At 55.6% G+C, this 11,985-nt stretch overlaps 1 long non-coding RNA gene across 1 annotated transcript; it reads right to left on the bottom strand.

The window, feature by feature from the left end:
* Positions 1-1,741: 1,741 nt before the first annotated feature.
* On the bottom strand, positions 1,742-5,773 carry LOC142093202 (uncharacterized). Its single transcript, XR_012677332.1, has 3 exons — positions 5,410-5,773; positions 3,550-3,647; positions 1,742-2,032 (listed from the first exon to the last, which is right to left on the bottom strand). It is a non-coding gene; the product is annotated as an uncharacterized LOC142093202 (long non-coding RNA).
* Positions 5,774-11,985: the final 6,212 nt, after the last annotated feature.

An 11,985-nucleotide genomic window follows, 5' to 3' on the forward strand; every position in this document is an offset into this window, starting at 1 on the left:
GTTGGAGCGCTCCAGCACGGGATCATCATCTTCTATCAGCACATGGGAAGACAACGAGGTTTGCAGAGGCTTTTCTATCTCACACGGTTTGTGAGCAGCCTCGCTTGCTCTAGCACCACACCGGTGTTTGTAAACAACCTTCTTAAAATACATCGAGCAGGATGTGGGAGCGTCACGTGAACGTGCAGCTTCTTGTCAAGGCAACGGGCCCGACTCTGCCCTCAAAGGGTAGAGCAGAATAACTCACCGAGCTCATCTCACCAGCCCCGAACATCGCCAAGGACAGCTCAGCGTAGGCAGCTCCACTTCCCACCTGTGCAGTGGGAACAGCACAGGGACAAGGACCACGCTGACCAGGGATGCTCGGATGCTGGAAATGACTTGCTGCCTCTGCCAGACCTACTTTAGCAGACGACACCAGCTGCTTCCCAAAAGGTGCACATAACCCTGAAACAAGCTGCTATGAAATGACTCAGCCAAGGCGAACCCTTCCTCCTCACACCTCCTTGTGCTGGTGTTTGACTTGTGACCTGGCAGAGGGAGATTGCTAATAATACCTGCATTTTATATAGCGCTTTTCTTCGGGAAATCTCAGATGGTTTTACACAGAAGTCAAGTCTATTTGGAGCTCAAAGCTTCTAAGGATGTGTCAAGGACAGAGTTTTGGTGCCCAGGAAGGCAACATGGGAAGGGTCTATTGCCAGGACAGATCTGTTAAACCAATCTAGCAAGAAAGCAACGATGGCTGTGGTTAATTTGCCATTGATAGGGTCCAGAGTAAACACCGCAGAGATGATCAGGGAGGGAGTTACCTCTTTCACAGCCATGGTTTCAGGTTAGCCAGCAGAGTTTAGATGCTACAGCCCTGTTTTATGATGTGCCCCAGAGACCGGTGGGAGCACGAGGTGGCTGTGAAAGCATCTCATGCCATGCCAGGCCAGGCGCCCCGTCCTATCGCGGGAGGACCGAGCTCTGGCACCGCAGCCAAAGCAGGTGCCCGACCCTCGGGAAAGGGGTCCAGGGAGGGAACCAGCGAGGCCTCACGCACTGGGGACCGCTCAGAAATAGCCCCGAGCCGTGCAGAGGAACGCCTGGGGAGAGCTGGTGCGTACACTGCAGGCTTTGTCTCGGGCAGGTCGGCTGGGTGTGTGCTTCCTGGCATACAATTCCCAGATTAGCAGGAGCCGGGCTGCCAGCAGCTCCTCCGGCTCGGCCGTGAATGAGCCGCTCGGGGCTGGGAACCGCGGCCCAGGTCAGTGGTTCAAGTGCCCGGCGCTGGCCAGCGGTTCCGGGCAGAGGCAGGGGATGGGTCGAGGTGAGGATGCGGGGGTGGGACATCTCCTCCCATGCACCCAAGGGAAAATGAAGGGGCAGGGGGGCATTTCTCTACCCCACGGGGACAGGACCCCCCGACCCCTCTCTGATACCCCTGTAAGAGGTCGGCTTTGTCTTTCAGCCCCAGGGGATGGAGACCACCACTGGCCAAGGTGATCTCACCGCTCCTTTTGCGGTAGGTGAGGAACAGAGGCAGAGACCTGTCTCTTCTTACCCCCAAATTAATAAACAAAAACCTTAAAAGCCACAGAGAATAACTAATGTGGAAAACATGAAAAAGCTGGAGGGTGGAAGGGTTGGGAAAGGAGAAAAAGTAATTCAACAGCACTATTTAATAAGGGAAAGTGAATAATCAGAGGGAGAAGTGAGAACTATTTATTCACACTAAATGCTTAATCTGAAGGGGAAAAAAAAAAAAAATTCAAACCAAAGCCAGGCCGTGCCAGCCAGTGGGGTGAGACTCACGGTCCTTCCCAAGGAACAGGAAAGGAGAAAGCAAAAAGGGAAACGCGGTACGTTCGTTAAAGAGAAACGTAGGGGAAAGAAGAGGAAAAAGCTGGAGCTGAGGAGCTCTTTGGGACAGACCAAAGCCTGGCTGATACCGGGTGGGGAGCAAAGAGGAAGCGTCTCTGCCGGGAGGGCTGCCGATGCGGGGGGGTCCGGCGGGGCTGCTCCCCACCTCTCCCAGGCGCTGGATCTAGGGAGGGAGAAGGATGCACCTCAGGGACTGCAGCGGCCGACGCAGCGCGGCGCTGCGTCCCACCAGCCCTGCTCCCCGCTCCCACCGCCGGACGGGGCTCCTGGGGCTGCCCCGCGCCCCAAAACGGGCTCTTCCCTTCCGTCGCCTGCAGCCACTGGGCAGCACAGGGCCCTGGGGCACGGGGCTCCAGGCACCTCCAGCGTCTCTCGCTATGAGAGCTGGACCCATGCCGGCACGTTGCAACCATTAGCATGAAGCAAGGCTGTTCCAACACCCCACTGGCGCCCGGCTGCTTGCACCCCTCCAGCTTCCAGCCCCATTTACTGCCTCGGAGAAGCCGGACACCAGCGACTCCCCGCCGACTGCGGCTCCGGGAGCCGTGCCAGGCATGGCCCTGCCTTTATCTGCCTGCGAAGACCATGCTTATGAATTGGCGTCTGTTTGCAGACACCCCCTCAGAGGCTGAAAGGAGCTACTGTGCGGGCTCTCGGGATCAGACCCGTGCCCTGGAGCTCACGGCAGATGGGTTCAGACAGAAGCATCCCTATGAAACTCTGGGTGCTTTCCTAAATGCTCAAAGCCTGCGCCTGCCCACACACTGCAGAGCGAGGTGGCTGCAGAGAGCGCTGAGCATGGAAGAAAAAAAAAATTAAGCAAGCAAACAACCCGGTAAAACTCCTGAGTGTGACAAAGAAACCGCCTCCACGCTCCATTTTCCAATGGTATTTTGAAGTTTCCCAACCCCCCTGTTGCAGCTACTCAACACATCTGGCCTTTGCACGAGGGAGAAGACGGGGTTCTGCGAAGTGACCCCAACACACACGTGCCCGGTGGGCAGCGAGGGCAGGCAGCCCCCCCAGCACCCCCCTTCCCACCTCCCAGACGTGCTCTTCCTGTGCCTGGAGCGGAGGAAGTCGCTTTTTCCTCTCTCCCGAGCTGTCCCTGCCTTCGGGAGGAGCGTGCTGGCGGTCGGCTGCCGCCGGCTCACACCAGCGATAAGCAACGCGCAGATCTGCCTTCGCAGAGCCAGGCTTGGGAGCTCCACGTGTTTCCTCCGCGCGGGGACAGAGGGTTTCTGTAGCCAGTTGTCTCATACTGCCCTTGTCAGCCCAGATTTCAGAGGCATTTGGAAATCTGGCAGTGAGCCAGGAGGTGCTTTGGAGGGGAGGAGTTGGTATGCAATCTCTTGTATGAAAGGGGAAACTGAGGCACGGAGCGCAGAGCCAGTCTTCTTAAAGGGGAGACTTAAAACTGGGCTCATTTAATAAATAACCTCACTAAAACATGCTGGGTTTTTTTCTGCAGAAGCCACCAGCTTTTCTAAAATGGATTTATGGACCTGACACTATGCAATTTTTAAGCATACTAGCCCAAGTGCCTTGCCCCTGGTCCCACAATGGCTTGGTGGAGGAGACAGAAAGACAGCTGTGGCCACAGAGCACTGTGGTGGCACATGGCACGAAGAGGACGTCCCATGTCACTGCACGGATGGCGTTTTTCTCTTCTAGACTGACCTCAGCCTTTTCCAGGGGTTCCTGCTCCACTCGCTCCCAGCTGTACCCAGCTTCTCCCAAAGCAGCCAATGGTTTCTCCTGCTCTGTCTTCAGAAAACCTTGGTTAGAGAAAGAAATAGGGAGACAGACACCCTGAGTACTACAGCAAATTGGAATAACACTCTCAACGTGTCCCCACAGCCAGGAATCGACCCCGGACGCTGACTCCTCGGCCACGTCACAGACCTGCAGCACCTTATAAGTGGATTGTCCCAAGCTTCTTGCCTGCAGAGAGGTCCGCCGCCACGCCTGAGCGCTCTCTGTGCTGACCTGCCAAGGATCTGAGAGTCTTCTCAGGGTGCTCGCAGGAGCCCCGTGCTTCAGGACTCACGCCCCAGACGTGATGGGTTAGCTTTCTTACCTGATTAGGAAAAAAATACCCGGGAGACCATGGTGTGCCTCCCAGAGGGAAGGGATGGGAGCTCTGTTTTCTGAAATATTTCAAATCCAACGGGCAAAGTTGGAGGGAATGGTCTGGACAGAACAATTCTGTGCTGGGGACAAAGGTGAAAAGGAGGAAGGTCTGGGAGTCCCTTCCCTCCCCTCTTGCTGGGAGCCCATACGATGACACTCAGCCCCCCCCCCCAGATTTATCAGCCCCCTGGTAGATACCTGCAGTCGCAGAAACCCCCCCTCTCTTCCCATATTTATGCAACAGACTATCAGAAGGTGTATTTATAAGTTATTTTGTCCTAAACAGATTATAGCTTGACAGCTCTTCCAATGCCTGAAAAACACAAGCTGGCTTATGCTGGCTTGTCTGGACACGGCAAACAGACGGTTTGATTAACGTCCAACATGCTCCAATAGCTATTATAGGAACAAGGCCTGGATCTGTTGTGTTTTTTTAATCAATTTGATAAATCTGATGCATGTGAGAAGCGCTTTGCCTGAAGCCTTATATTCTTTCTTCATCCGGAGCCCAGAGACAGCAGAGCCGCGATAAAATCGGCGTGGAAACACCCGTGGTCTTGGCACGGCGGCTGTGCTCTGCAGGGAGCTGGGGCATCGCAGCTCCGACCTCGGCCCCCAGGCGCTTGGCACTGCCACCACCTCATCCTCCCACCCTGCCCGACTGGGAAAGGCGCCTTGCCTCCCCCAGCAACCCCAGAGGGAACCAGGAGGAAACTCCGTGGATAAAACCTGATAAACAACAGGGGTTTTGCTGTTCCTTTTCACAGTTGCAATTGCTCTCTGTACCACAGCATCCCTGGAGAGCCGTCACACCCCGCTGAGCTGGGTGCTGCGGAGCCAGGCGAGCTGGACCAGCTCCCTCCTGCTGGGGAGCAGCGGCCGGCCCCGCTCCAGAGCAGCAAGGGGAGCAGAGAGCAACTTTCCCTTAGTCACATCCTCCGGACAGTTAAGCAACCCACGTCCACCCGTGCTCCAGCAGCCTCGGGGCAGGGGTTGGAGTCCTGGTTTTGCCAAGGGTTTGCAGGAGGCGAGCCTGCCCACTCCTGCGACACCCACACTGCGTGGGGTGACCAAACCCGTAGATTGATGGAAAACCTCTTGGGGCCATGCAGAGAGGGCCCCTGACGCACCCCATCCTCCTGTCCCCACCGTCCCCTGCTCCCCGCAGCCTGGAGCCAGGCGCAGGGCAGGGAGCCAGGGTGGCCCCGCACACACCCACGGGTGTCTGTGTCACCCAGCTGGGTTAGCCCAGCTCGGCTCAGCTCGGTTGGAAGTCGGAGAGTGCCATCTGGTGCTCCGAGGAAATTCCTCTCCCCAGCAGGTTCCCGCAGCTCTGCTGAAGGGCTGGGGGGAGCCAGCGGGGGGGTTCTGCTCCCACCCTTGGCAGGGGAGAGCGGAGGAGCTCACCTCTCGACCAGGACCACATCAGAGGGTTTTGCAGGCAGGAGGGGCAGAACCGCTGTTGCAGGTTCATTAGCAGCCGCATTCAAAAGAGGCTCCTCTTTGCTTTCCAGCTCCATCAAGCTTGCCGGGGCATGAGGCTGCAGCAGGAAAAAAAAAAAGAAAAAGATGATGTCAGAGTTGACAAAATGACTCTGTACAACAGCTTGATTCTGATGTAACGCTAATTCCAGTAGCTGATCTTGAAAAAAACCTCTACCTCTTCTTCCCCCCCACCCCTGCCATGCCAATTTATCATCCAGAGATCTCAGAGCGCTTCATGCAATTGAGTAGATGTCTCCAGATGGGAAACTGAGGCAAGCAGGGGAAAAGGTTGGTCCCAGGTCACATAGGGAGCGAGCAACAAAACCCAGCAAACGTGGTCTCCAGCCTCCCATGCCCAAACTGTTAACTTGGCTCTTGTCTCCCATATTTTGCCAGGCGGTGGCAGGATCTGTAGCATGGTTATGCCATATAGAAAGGAAATCTATTAAAAAACCAACTTTTTAACAGCTTCAGACAGCTCTCCAAGGCTACTGTGAAAGCACTGCCCTGGAGTCCCTCTTCACTGTCTGGAACAAAATATTGACCATTTCTCAAAGAGCTGATTTAATGCGCTGCACCATCCAGCAGAGAGGGGCCTAATTTGTCTTCTATCTACATGCTGCACCATTCGCACCCCACACCCACGCTTCGGCAGAACGGCTTTATTAAACCACCAACCTGTCCGCCACCCCAGCTACTTCCTGCAGCTCTACCAGGTCCTGCATCTTTTTCAGCGCCTCTCAGAGCCCTGACCAAGCAGCTGCAGTCTCTGCTCTGCTGCAGATTTGTTTCTCTGCTACAGACCTGCCCTGTTCTCTGGATTGGAGATGCCCATCCTGCTCCATCCGTGGCCTCCTCCGGGCTTGCTCACACTGTCTTGGGGAAATCACCAGCATCCCTGACCTGACCCTCATCTCAGATGGAGACCTAGTCTGCAGGGGCATCTCTTGTTCTACTTTGGATCGACGTGTTAGAGAGATCCAGGAGCTATTACAATCCAGGGATTGCTAGGGATGGCAAGATAATTTTGCACATACAGCTTGTTCCAGGGCTGCTGGGTAACCAGTTACCCCAATTAAACAATCATAGTCACAGTGGGGGTCTGTAAGACCAGGAAGGGAATCCCAAAGACCTGGCTTTTGCCACTATTCCTATGTCACTCCCATCCACCCCATCTCAGCAAACATCCCGATACCATGTGTTGCCCATCACTGACCAGCAGCAGCCTGAGACCATTCCCTGCTCAGCCGGAAAGGACCACGGAGGTACAGAAGAACTTCAAAGACACCCCTGAAAGCCCACAGCCTCTGACGCGGTGGTGCCTTGGCAGTGCCAGGGAGGAGTTTTAGCATCCCCCATGCTAATCTATCCCTATGCCTTTTCCAAGGCCTGAGGGCACTTAGATCTGCCTGCACGTAGATCCTTCTCAGGAGTGCCCACCGCCCTAGCCCCGCGCTCCATGTCCTTTCACCAACCTTATGTGAATATCTGAATATCTGTCGATATCTGTTCATGTTGAAGAGCCTGTTCCACTGGGACAGCTCTGCTTTCAGGGATCCTGCACCCTCATCTGCTGTTTAAAACAAACGCAAAGAAAACAGTGACTCCCCAGAGCTGTCACCTCCCCTCCTGCATGTGGTCCTTGGCACAGCAATCAAACGTGCCCCCGTCTGAAAGAGGCTATCGTGCCGTCCAGATCCCCCAGTACCAGCAAAGCAAATGGACTTATTGCCAGGCTGGGCTTTGAATTCCGTGGGCAACCAGCTGAAGTGCCCCAGCCCCTCGCGTCCCCTGGGCAATTTTCCGTGCTCTCTGCCCTGGCCCATGGGTCCCTCCCCGGTGATCTCACTGCCTAGGCAATGCCCCGCTTGGTCCTCTCCAACACGCAGCTTTGATGCCAACATTTAGCCAGCAGACAGCGTGCAGCACTAGCCCCAAGGCTCATATCCAAAAAGCAGCACACAGACTGGGAGAAGGGCTACCAGTCATTCCTCAGGACTTCTCCCACCAACCAGCTGCCCCAGGCAGCCCTCGAGTCCTCAGGGATGAGGCGGGGGATTTCCTTTCCCTCTGAGCCGTCCTCTCACCTTTCGGGAGCTGCTCTTTCTCCCATTCAGCATCAAAGTCCGCAGAAAACATCGGCATGGAGCTTGCACCGCAGGTAACATCTTCACCATCAGCACCCAGACCTTGAAGGAGCCCATCCCTGGAGGCAAAGCACAGTTACGTGTGCTCAAAGGCCAGCAGGACCAGCATGGCAATTTCTGACCCTCCAGCAGCAACACCAATGCAGCTGGATCTGGTTGCATCCCTTGTCAGCTGGAGAGGCCAAGGAGAGCAAAGGGCTGTAATTCGGGTTTCTGATGGGTGCCACAGTCCATCCAGCACCGCCTGGGGACCTTTGGGGAGGTAAGAGCAGCACAGGCAGCGGTGGGAACGGAGCCTGCCTGCTGTGGATGCAGCATGCCCTGAAGCCGTGCGGGTTCTGGAAGCCAACTGAAGCTTTACTGGAAACACTGGGCTCATTTCAATGTTTTAAGGAAGTAAGGGGAAAACTGGGTTTTATAAAATCCAGATGAGAGGCTGTTTATAAAGTCCAAACGAGCAGCCTTCTGCAAAACACTGGCTGCTTGGGATCTGACAAGACTGATGCAGCCAAGCGGGCTTCTCCCTATCCCTCCAGGGCATCCATGTCAATGAGGACACGCTCCCTCAATGGGGACACTGAAGCAACTCAGGCCTCTGGCCCCATGTCACCCCCCTCCCCAATGCTTACGTCTCCAGAGCTTTGTCACCGAAAGCTTCTGGCATGGCTGTCCCCTCCTCGCTGGCCACCCCGCTGCCTGCAGGAGCGTCCGCCACATCACCGGCCACCGCCAGCTCCATGTCGCTGGTGCTCAACGACAAGCAGCTTCTGCTTGTGCTGCTCCCCAGGGAGCCGGCGAGGCTGAGCCCCCCCAGCTCCCCCAGCAGCGGCTCCGTGCTCTCCCCCTCAACATCCCCCTCGGCACCCTCCCAGAGCTCCCAGTATGGGTGCTGCTGGCCTGCCAGCTCCCCTGGCTTGCTGCTGCCCCCAACGGCGCCCAGCTCTTGCCCCTCCACTTCGGGCTCCCGTGTCCCCCCCCTGCTTCGCGGGAGCCCAAAGAGACTCCTGAGGAGCTGGAGCAGGGAGGGACGGCTGGGAGCCCGGGCAGCCGTCGGGGCATCCATGGGTGCCGGCGCTGGGAGCAGGGCTGTGGGGTCGGCCGGTGGCTCAACGGCTCAGAACTGGATTTGAATCAAACGGCCCCAAACCGCCCAGAACCCAGAGCTGCGGCACTGAGGCAGTGACAGGGGTCTGAAACAAGGTGTGTGTGGGGGGAAGATGGCACCTGGGGGGGCAAAGGATGCACAACCCAGGGCTGGGAGGGGGATACAGACCAAGCACAACCCAGGGCTGGGGAAAAAGAGGAGCCCCAAAAGGCGAAACCTCCCTTCTACCCACAGTGACTCATTCTTGCAGCATCCCCGCCTCTGCCATGGTTTGACCTAGCTCTGAATTTTCACACCGGCAAGGGAGGGTGGGAGGAAGGGGGAAGGCTCATGAAAACACGGAAGAACTCCTCCAGCAGCACAGTACGATGGCCAAAGAGACAAAGATAAAAAATTACTACTTCTGCAGGCAGCAGCAGAGCAAACAGCTTTTAAAAGCAGCGTCTGCGTTTGCCATCACAATGCAATACATTCATGACAATAATGGCAGGAACCGAAACAGCAGCAAACTCAAGGACCCGTCTCCCAAACCCAGGCACATTTCCAGTGACTATTTTCCTGGGTCCACACTCTCAGGCGGGGACATGATTTTCCCCACAATGTTCCTGTGCTCGACAGAGCCGTGCTGTAGCTGCAGTAACTGGCATAAAGCTGCTCTGGCTGATGTACTGTGTCCCTTGCGGAGGCACGCTGGTAGGAGTTCAGCTTTGCTCCTGCGCTAGGAGTTCCTTCTGGCTGGCTCTGGCAGTGTCTGCTCATCCTTGGCTCAGCTAGTCCACAAGCTGCTGTCTGCAAGAAGGGTTTTTTCCCCCAAAAAGGCTCATCTAAAACTGCCATGTCATCATGACTGGTTGAAACTGAGATTCACCCACCCTCCAGCTGCACCCTCCTATTTCCTTTCCTCTGCCATCACCGGGCTCGGGCGGCCAGCGCAGGGCACGGTTCCTGCAAAGCACAAACCACAGTCCTCCTCACCGCAAAAAGTGTGTTTTTCACATCAGTCCCTTGCTCTTGCTGGCACAAGAGGAGGGCTGGGGATGCACAGCGGAGTGCAGCCCCCTTCCCAGCAGCAGCACAGAGTTAGACTACACCAACCAATTGGTGAAACCACGTCCTAAAATGCCACGTGAATCCTGAAACCAGAGGCTCCTTCTCTACGGCTGCAGTGCATCTCTTATTTACACCAGCAAATACCTCTCTTCATTTACACCAGCAAATACCTCTCTTCATTTACACCAGCAAAAGGGGCTGCTGGCGGAAGCAGGGAACATTTCACATCAGCATCAGTGATTGCTAAGCCAGTGCGGCACAGCCGGCTGGGAATTTCTTCCTTACTGCCTCAACATCTTAAAACCACTGCAATAGCAAGGCAGACTGTCTCCGTACCAGCAGAGCCACACGCAGGATTTAGACCACTCATTAAACGATCACCTAAATACTTGCTTGCCACCATCATTTCTTAGTGTCCCTACGGGCCATTCCCATAACGGAGCTGGTGCTTTCAAACTAATTTCCCTTTAACCCCGGTATCTCCCCCCTCTTTAACACTCCCCAGCAGCCATTTGCAGACACATCACAATACGTGTCCCTGCTGCCCACCCACCGCTCAGTCCCCACAAGCTCCCTGCTGTACTCGCTCTGGACACAGAGGAGTTGCCCAAGCCTCCTGCACAGCTTATTTTCCACAACTTTTGTGATTAGAAGCAGCTACAAATATCGTACACCTGATGCTCACCCAGTACCACTTTCCCAGCTGATTTTCTACAGCCCTGCCACAGAGGTGTTACACAATGTATTTGAGGTGGAAGAGAAGTGGTTTGCAAAAAGGAAGAAGGATTTTAGATGAGATTCGGTTTTGCAAAAGTTCTCACCAATGGCGCCGCCTAATGAGGTAATACTAAGGGATGCTAAATCTGAAACAGTGGTGAGAGTCAGGAACAGCCCAGATTGATGTAACGTGGTGGAGAAAAGCAAAGGATTCATCCTGCAGCAGTCAGCGCGTCCTGCTGGGCACACATCACACTGGCTGTGCACACGAACAGCCACCAGCACAGACCAGCAGGGGCACTGGGATAACCCAGAGGTGGGGACATTCAGACCCAAACAGCCACCATTGCTACATTCACCACCAAAACTCACCCCAAGGCTCAGTGCAGAATTAAGGTTGGTGGTGGGACCTCGAGCCCCCCCCAGGACCATGAGTTTCTCTGCAAGCACACGCTGGGAGGAAGGCAGACCCCTTGCTACCAGGCTGATGGGGACAGTCCCCATTAGCCGATTCCTCACCTTCCTCTGCTCCGTGATTAGTCTTACCCCACCAAAAGCCATCTCTGGCCCAGGCACATCTCTCCTGGCCCCCGTCCCCCGCAGCCACTGTGGGCATCCTTTGCTTTGCCCTCCACAACCTGCTTTTCACTGGTGTTGATGCAGCTGCCACCCTCAGAAAGGTCTGCCAAGGCCACGTCCCCAGCAGCCCGCACCTCCAAGGCGAGAGGGCATCTCTGGAGCCAGAGCAGGGCTCTCTGCAGCCAGGGGCCCATTTTCCCCAGCAAAGCTCAGCCAAGAAGTCAAGGATTCAAAAATCTCTCTGTTCGACTCTGGGGCAGGGAGCATCCCACAGGGCATGTCGTCCCAGGGCATGAACAGTGCTCCTACCATTAGGCAGACAGGTAATTTGATAATTAGCAGTCAGGCATTTATACTGGCCCCAAACCTCTGCTTATCTGGCATTTTTCAGCACCAACAGTGAAGTCTCTGGCAGTCTCCCAAGGAGCCAGGGGAGGAAAAGCAGCCGGGGCAGCTTGCTGAGCCGAAGAGCCACCGCCAGCAAAGCTATCTTGCTCTCCAAGGTGAATCATGCCCTTTCCTCCAGCCACTGTGATTTTTCCTGATCTCAGTGGATTTCAGATTTGGTGTGAAGCACCTCTGCCACCGCCAACTTTTTTTCTGGTAGATCAACACAGAAGTTTCCTACTAGAAACCAGAAATGCTCTGATAATGACTTTAACAGGGCTCCTGGCCCTACCTGCCAGGGAACCTAACAGAGGGCAAACCGATCATGCTAAGGTGCTGCAGCCTTACCAAAAAGGTCAGAAAAATCACTGGAGAACCCACGGAGAAACTGAAGACTCCCGGGGAATCCTGGCAAGCAGGGTGTTGGGGTGGGACGTGCCGTGGGCAGCAGCCTCCGACCCCGCTCCCAGCAAAACCCCCCTGCGCCGCACAGTGTCCCGCAGCCAGGCGATG

Source organism: Calonectris borealis, chromosome 26, assembly GCF_964195595.1.
Source record: "Calonectris borealis chromosome 26, bCalBor7.hap1.2, whole genome shotgun sequence".
NCBI classification, from domain to species: domain Eukaryota; kingdom Metazoa; phylum Chordata; class Aves; order Procellariiformes; family Procellariidae; genus Calonectris; species Calonectris borealis.